Source organism: Salvelinus sp. IW2-2015, linkage group LG14 (genome assembly GCF_002910315.2).
Source record: "Salvelinus sp. IW2-2015 linkage group LG14, ASM291031v2, whole genome shotgun sequence".
In the NCBI taxonomy this organism is placed as follows: Eukaryota; Metazoa; Chordata; class Actinopteri; order Salmoniformes; family Salmonidae; genus Salvelinus; species Salvelinus sp. IW2-2015.
In genome coordinates, this window is record NC_036854.1 from 41,317,147 (window position 1) to 41,324,646 (window position 7,500).

The following is a 7,500-nucleotide window of genomic DNA, read 5'->3' on the forward strand; positions in this document are numbered from 1 at the left end:
TGTTTTAGGTCCAGTTTTAGGATGTCTACCCACTTTATTTTAAGAATGTGAAATGTCAGAAAATAGAGAGAATGATTTATTTCAACTTTTATTTCTTTCATCACATTCCCATTGGGTCAGAAGTTTACATACGCTCAATTAGTATTTGTTAGCATGCTATAAATTGTTTAAACTTGGGTCAAACGTTTCGGGTAGTCTTCCACAAGCTTCCCACAGTAAGTTGGGTTAATTTTGGCCCATTACTCCTGACAAGCTGGTGTAACTGAGTCAGGTTTTTAGGCCCCCTTGCTCGCACACGCTTTTTCAGTTCTGCCCACACATTTTCTATGGGATTGAGGTCAGGGCTTTGTGATGGCCACTCCAATACTTGTCCTTTGAACTTTGGAACTTTGGAAGTATGCTTGGGGTCATTGTCCATTTGGAAGACCCATTTGCAAAAACAAGCTTTAACTTCCTGATTGATTGTCTTGAGATGTTGCTTCAATATATCCACATAATTTTCCTGCCTCCTCTGAATATAGATGCTTTTGTTTCTTCACAAGGTCCTTTCCTGTTGTTCTGGGATTGATTTGCGCTTTTCGCACCAAAGTACGTTCATCTCTAGGAGATATACCGCTCAGGAAGGAGACACGTTCTGACTGCTGCGTGGTCCAATGGTGTTTGTACAGATGAACGTGGTACCTTCAGACATTTGGAAATTGCTCCCAAGGATGAACCAGACTTGTGGAGGTCTACTTTTTGTGGAGGTCTACAGACACTTTGGCCGCAAGGCATGGATTGTTTTAGGCATTAAGGCCACACAAGGGGGTTGCRGCCGGGAAATTCGAGGCCTGGTGAGAATATTATCAYGTGCTTGTCAAATTGTGAACGAGAGACTGATGAAGTGTGTGCAGAAGAAAGTAGAGCTCATGCCTTTCCTGCGATTCGATTCAAATCATCATTAGTCGCATCATGCAGCCTTAGAATGTATTAAAAATTAAAACATATGRTTGTATAACAACTAAAGTTACATAAATAACTCTAAATTAAGCATATAGGAGCACCTGTTTCTTTGTTAATCGCTCAACACAGAATAGCCACGTGCGCACTCCCTCGGAAATCGTTTGGAGAAAATATCCTTTCTATTTTATTCAGCTWTGTTCAATTGCATTCTTCATAARATAAAGTAATATAAAATAATGCCACAGAATTCTAAGCAAATCTTGTCTGTTAAATTAACTAGTGTAGCCGACAGCCATATGGCATAGCCAGATCAAGTCAAATCAAAGTGTATTTGTCACGTGCGCCGAATACAACAGGTGTAGACCTTACAGTGAAATGCTTACTTACAGGCTCTAACCAACAGTGCAAAAAAGGTATTAGGTGAACAATAGTTAAGTAAAGAAATAAAACAACAGTGCCGAACATAAGGACAACTCAGAGAATGCTATTCTGTTCTTCTGAAATAGTCTACATTTTCTTCATATCATGTTTCTTTAGACCTGTCTAAAATAAATATTGGATTTATTGTGATTTTGTAGGCTATATTAAATGGATGTATTAGACTTTTTAAAATGTAGAMGTTCCAAAGGTCTGCAACAGTGGCTTGCTAAACCTGTTTAATAATTCATGTTCAATTTCCGTGAGACCGGCAGTTGTTTGCTTGACAATCACCGCCACAGCCCTAGTTATGTCTCGTGCTGTTTCAGTTTAATTGATCATTGCGTTAGAGCTTGCTACCCGACATGAGCCCGATGGGCCCCGACATTATACATTGGGTTAGGGCCGGGTAGGGCCTGGTAGGGCCTGTTTTTTCATCAATAACTAGGGTACGGGTAGGGCTCGGGTATCACTAAATTGATCATTAACATTTTGAACCTGAGCCATTTGCTTGTGCTCTGCTGCGCTGTACATATCATGGTGTCAGAAGTTCTTCAACCTTGTTAAATATAAGACCAGAACATTGTCAGAATCCACAGGAGAGATTTTACAGAAAATAATMTTGAGAGTGTTGAAAAGTAGCTAGTTTACAGCTACTGCTCTCTGTCTCGTCATTGAGCAGAACAAATCAAATCAAACTGTATTTGATACAACAGGTTACTGTGAAATGCTTACTTACTACAAGCCCTTAACCAACAGTGCAGTTGGAGAAAGAGTTAAGAAATATTTACCAAATAATATAAAGTAAAAAATTATAAAAAGTAACATAAAAAAATAACAATAACGAGGCTGTATACTAGGGGTACCGGTACCGAGTCAATGTGCGGGGTTACAGATTAGTCAAGGTAATTTGTACATGTAAGTAGGGGGTAACGTGACTACAGATGTAAATCATCTGGGTGGCCATTTGATTACAGCAAGCGGTGTTGCTATGGATTGGATACTCACACAAGCAGAACCATGCACAGAGCGCGAGCACCGCAGGGAGCGAGGGACAGACAGACGAGCAGCRAATGGATATTAACGGAGGCTGTMATTTCTGATTTCAGGCAGGGCCTTAAAGCTGCAATATGTAACTTTTTGGGGCGACCCGACCAAATTCACATAAAATATATGTTATAGATCTGTCATTCTCATTGAAAGCAAGTCTAAGAAGRGGTAAATCTGTTCTATATTCGCTATTTCTATGGTTCCCGTTCTTAKGTTTTTTTTAACGTCTTTTACTTTSGGTTTTGTACTCCAGCTTCAAACAGCTGAAAATACAATATTATGGMTTATGGAAAATATATTTCATACCGATTTAGATGGTAAAATGATTCTCTACACTATACTTGCTTGTTTTGTCACATAAACTGAAATTAGGTGAACTGTTAGAATTTTAGCAGCCAGGAAATGGCGGAGCGATTTCTGCATCGTGCATTGTTAAATTTGTCAGAAGCAATCGGGCCTGGGTAGGATAGTGCCTGAACATCGCTGGCATGGGTATGGCTTGGGCTTAAAATTCATGCCCATGCAGGGCACCACACTGCATTTCTGCGGACCACTTGGGGACAGGATACTCCTGTGTGGTTGTGGACAGGCTCCCCCTGCCTTTATGAAGTCTCTGAAGAGGATACGGATGCTATAAATCACTTTTATCAGACAGAGACACGCAACAGATGGTTTAGCCGTTAGCCCGACTACCTCCCACTCATCCCGTTACTTTACACTCACCCAGTGTTCTTTTCCCTTTGCGAGGAAGTCTCCACTTTCAGTGCACTTTACCAACTCCTTACCGCTACTTTAACCTAATCTCAGCCTCGTCTTCTCGTCGATAGAACTTCAGAATCATCATCACTCACTTAGCGGCGTGCGTGCTAGCATCAAAAGCCTTCTGGCCTAGCGGTGGTTAACTTCAGGCTTTAGTGAATATCTTTAACACTTCTATCCTCTCTCCGTCTCCCAGCTGAGCCGGAACCTGCATTGTGTTTGAGTCTTCGTGTTTAAGACGGGAAGTTCAGTGCAGCATATTTGATGATTTTGGAGAAGAGGGATTGCGTCCTGATAGGAGAGAGGAAGGGAGAGAGAAAAGAGGAAGAGGGAGGATTTTGTGAAGTTTGGTTAATCATCCACTAATCACCAGCTCAAATGCTTGATCACTACAAGATGAGTGTTCACACTGACACGGTTGAGGCATGAGACGTTTTACCAAGGACATGTTACATCACCGACACAGTCCGTCAGGGGATTGCACTCACAGAATGTCAGTCACAGGGGTGCGTCAGGTTAGAATACGACTTTGACTTTTCCCGGCATTAAGATGTACTGCAGCTCTCTTTCAACCAAGATCATGTTTTTGTAATTCCTAGTGACGGACTTGACACAGTGTCATGCTAAACCTGTAATGGTGATCAGGTACGTTTAAAGCAGAAGAGAGCATGGTCTGTCTATCCCTCTATCTTTCGCTGTCTCTCTGTCTCTCTGTCTCTCTCTCTCTCTCACACACACACACTCACTTAAACACCCATAAACGCCAGTGGACCCTGATATGCTGTGGGTCGGGGCGGTGATGCAATGTCTGTAATGTAATGTCAACCTCTCTCCACAAAGATAGTGTCCTAGTCTCAGTCCTAGTTTCAGTCCCTCTCTTTGTTCTAACTGCCCATAGCCCTGAGGGGTTCATAACCCTCTATATATCATTATGATTCTATGGCCCTGGCTAGCGTTGAAGGGGTGTGTGTGTGTGTGTGTGTGTGCGTGTGCGTGTGCGTGCGCGTGTGTTCTGGTGGTCTCCAGTGACTCGGCCAGCATTGCATCAAAGTGTCTCTCTCTAGTATTTATCACTGTCCCCACTATGATGATACTGCCCGCCTGGCTGCGGTGGCCGCTGACAAGTGAGGTTTATAGTGGTGATTTCATCTCCCAGGCAGCGGCGTCCGTTCAGCTCCCGTCAACTCCCATCCAAAACCAGAATGAAAGGATTGGCTTTTTATATTTGCTCTCTCTCTCTTGTGTAAGAAGAATGGCCAAGTCCTAATCAACAGAGGAGAAAGCAGACGTTTTATACCGAGTGGTTGAGCTTTGCCACTTCGGATGCATCCCAAATGGCACCATATGCCCTATGTAGTGCACTACTTTTGACCAGAGCCCTATGAGCTGTGGTCAAAAGTAGTGCATTACATAGGTAGTAGGGTGCCATTTGGGACATATTCTTCGTCTCGGTCCAGCATGGAGGGTTTATTGGAGGGCACTTTAGTGAGAGTAAGTTTTACAGGCCATTGCTCATAGAGTAGTCATAAAGACAAATAGGACACATCTCTTTATGATCTGCCCGTAAGTGCTTCTACTCTGCTATTCTCACAGGCGTCACAAAAAGGGTTTTGTGGGTGTTTATGTGTGGGTGTGCATGTGCCAGCCAAACAGTGTTAATAATGTCAGGCCTTTTTTCTCTGACCTCTGTGTTGATAACTTCCTGAATTCATCCTCTCCTTTGGCAGTGTGAAATGCCACTTTCTGTTCTCTCTCTCTCTCTTTCTGTCTTTCTCTTCTMTCTCTCCTGTCTCTCCTGTCTCMCCTGTCTCMCCTGTCTCMCCTGTCTCMCCTGTCTCMCCTGTCTCGCCTGTCTCTCCTGTCTCTCCTGTCTCTCTGGCGATGGGCAGAGTAGAGGTCAGAACACGTGCGCCCAGGTTGGTGTTTTCCATTGGTTGAATTGTGTCGCATGTTAGAACTACTGTACAATGGCCGTAGTCATCAAATCAATCTTATTCACTTTATCCACCCACAAACCATCTGCTCTCTCTCTCTCCCTATATCTCTCCCAGCTCTCTCTCTTGTTATCTCTCTTGCTCTCTCTCTCTCTCTCCCTATATCTCTCCCCAGCTCTCTCTCTCGTTATCTCTCTTGCTCTCTCTCTCTCCCTATAACTCTCCCCAGCTGTCTCTCTCTTTATCTCTCTTGCTCTCTCTCTCTCCAACTAAACTCTCCCCAAGCTTCTCTCTCGGTTTGATCTCTCTTGCTCTCTCTCTCTCCCTATATCTCTCCCCAGCCTGTCTCGCTCTGTATCTCTCTTAGCTCTCTCTCTCCCTATAACTCTCCCAGCTATCTCTCTCTCTTTATCTTTCTTGCTCCTCTCTCTCCCTATAAACTCTCCCCAGCTGTCTCTCTCGCTATCTCTCTTGCTCTCTCTCTCTCCCTATAACTCTCCCCAACGGTCTCTCTCTCTTTATCTCTCTTGTTTCTCTCTCTCCCTATAACTCCTCCCCAACTGTCTCTCTCTCTTTATCTCTCTTGCTCTCTCTCTCCCCCTATAACTCTCCCCAGCTGTCTGTCTCTCTCTCTCTATCAATTCAATTCAATTCAATTCAATTCAATTTCAATTCAATTCAAGGGCTTTATTTGGCATGGGAAACATGTGTTAACATTGCCAAAGCAAGAGGAGGTAGATAAAATCACAAAAGTGAAATAAACAATACAAATAACAAGTAAACATTACACATACAGAAGTTTCAAAACAAGAAAGACATTACAAATGTCATATTATATATATCAGTGTTGTTAACAATGTACAAATGGTTAAAGCACACAAGTTTAAAATAAATAAGCATAAATATGCGGTTGTATTTACAATGGTGTTTGTTCTTCACTGGTTGCCCTTTTCTTGTGGCACAGGTCACAAATCTTGCTGCTGTGATGGCACACTGTGGAATTCACCCAGTAGATATGGGAGTTTATCAAAATCTGGATTTGTTTCAAATTCTTTGTGATCTGTGTAATCTGAGGAAATATGTCTCTCTATAGGTCATACATTGGGCAGGAGTGAGGAAGTGCAGCTCAGTTTCCACCTCATTTTGTGGGCAGTGAGCACATAGCCTGTCTTCTCTTGAGAGCCATGTCTGCCTACGGCGCCTTTCTCAATAGACAAGGCTATGCTCACTTGAGGTGTACATAGTCAAAGCTTTCCTTAAGTTTGGTCAGATCCACAGTGGTCAGTATTCTGCCACTGTTACTCTCTGTTTAGGCAAATAGCATTCTAGTTTGCTCTGTTTTTTGTTAATTCTTTCCAATGTGTCAAGTAATTATCTTTTTTTTTCTCATGATTTGGTTGGGTCTAATTGTGCTGGTGTCCTGGGGCTCTGTGGGGTGTGTTTGTGTTTCTATCTCTCTTGCTCTCTCTCTCTCTCTCTCTCCCTATAACTCTCCCCAGCTGTCTGTCTCGCTCTCTCTCTCTCTCTCTGTCTCTCTCTCACGCTTGCTCTCTCTCTCCCTCTCTCTCCCTCTCTCTCCTCTCTCTCTCTCGTCTCTCTCTCAGTAGTTTGTGTTGTATTGGGTATGAGATTGAGATGAGGCCCAGTAGATGAACTCATGGTCAAGGCATAGCATCACAGTGCTGAATGGGGGATACTTTACACCCCTTCTCTTCCCACTCACTGATAAAAGAAGCTCATAGGCATTAAATGCTACATAAATGGCCTCAGCCCGTAATGTTATCTGGATGAGTAACTCTCACCGTCGCGGTTTGGTGTGTGTCTGTGTGCACCCATGCTTTATTAGTGTGCTGTTTGTGATGTTTGGCTGGCACAGTGTGATAATCCTCTATCAGATGAAAACCGTGGAGAGAGAGTCGAGAGAAGAGAGAGGAAGAGGGAGAGATGCTTATCCTGTGCGCTGTATGTGCACCTCCCCCCTCCTCCTCTCTATCCCTCCCCCGCCTACCTTTCCTCCCCATGTTCTAAACCTAATTAACAGTAAATCTCCATCCCACCCCAGGCAGGCAGTCAGCCACGTTCTGTGCCTGGTCCACCTTTTTCTCTGTTGTCCTGTGTACACACGCACATAGAGCAGTCTAATAGAAATTCACTCTGGAACTCTGGGAGGGAAAATGGTTCTTCCTGCCTTATGGTTGCTGTCAAGTAAGTTTACCTATTGTGGATATCAGATCATCTGGGTGAATTTGGCTAGGGTGCACTTTAGTATAGGGCCACTATACCCTCTATGGTGTGTGTGTGTGTGTGTGTGTGTGTGTGTGTGTGTGTGTGTGTGTGTGTGCTGTGTGGTGTGTGTGTGTGTGTGTGTGTGTGGTGTTGTGTGTGTGTGTGTGTGTGT

General features: G+C 43.6%; 1 pseudogene; it reads left to right on the plus strand.

Annotated features, from left to right (window-relative positions):
- Window positions 1-7,500, plus strand: part of LOC111973562 (partitioning defective 3 homolog) — an 807,950-nt pseudogene that overhangs the window by 128,849 nt on the left and 671,601 nt on the right.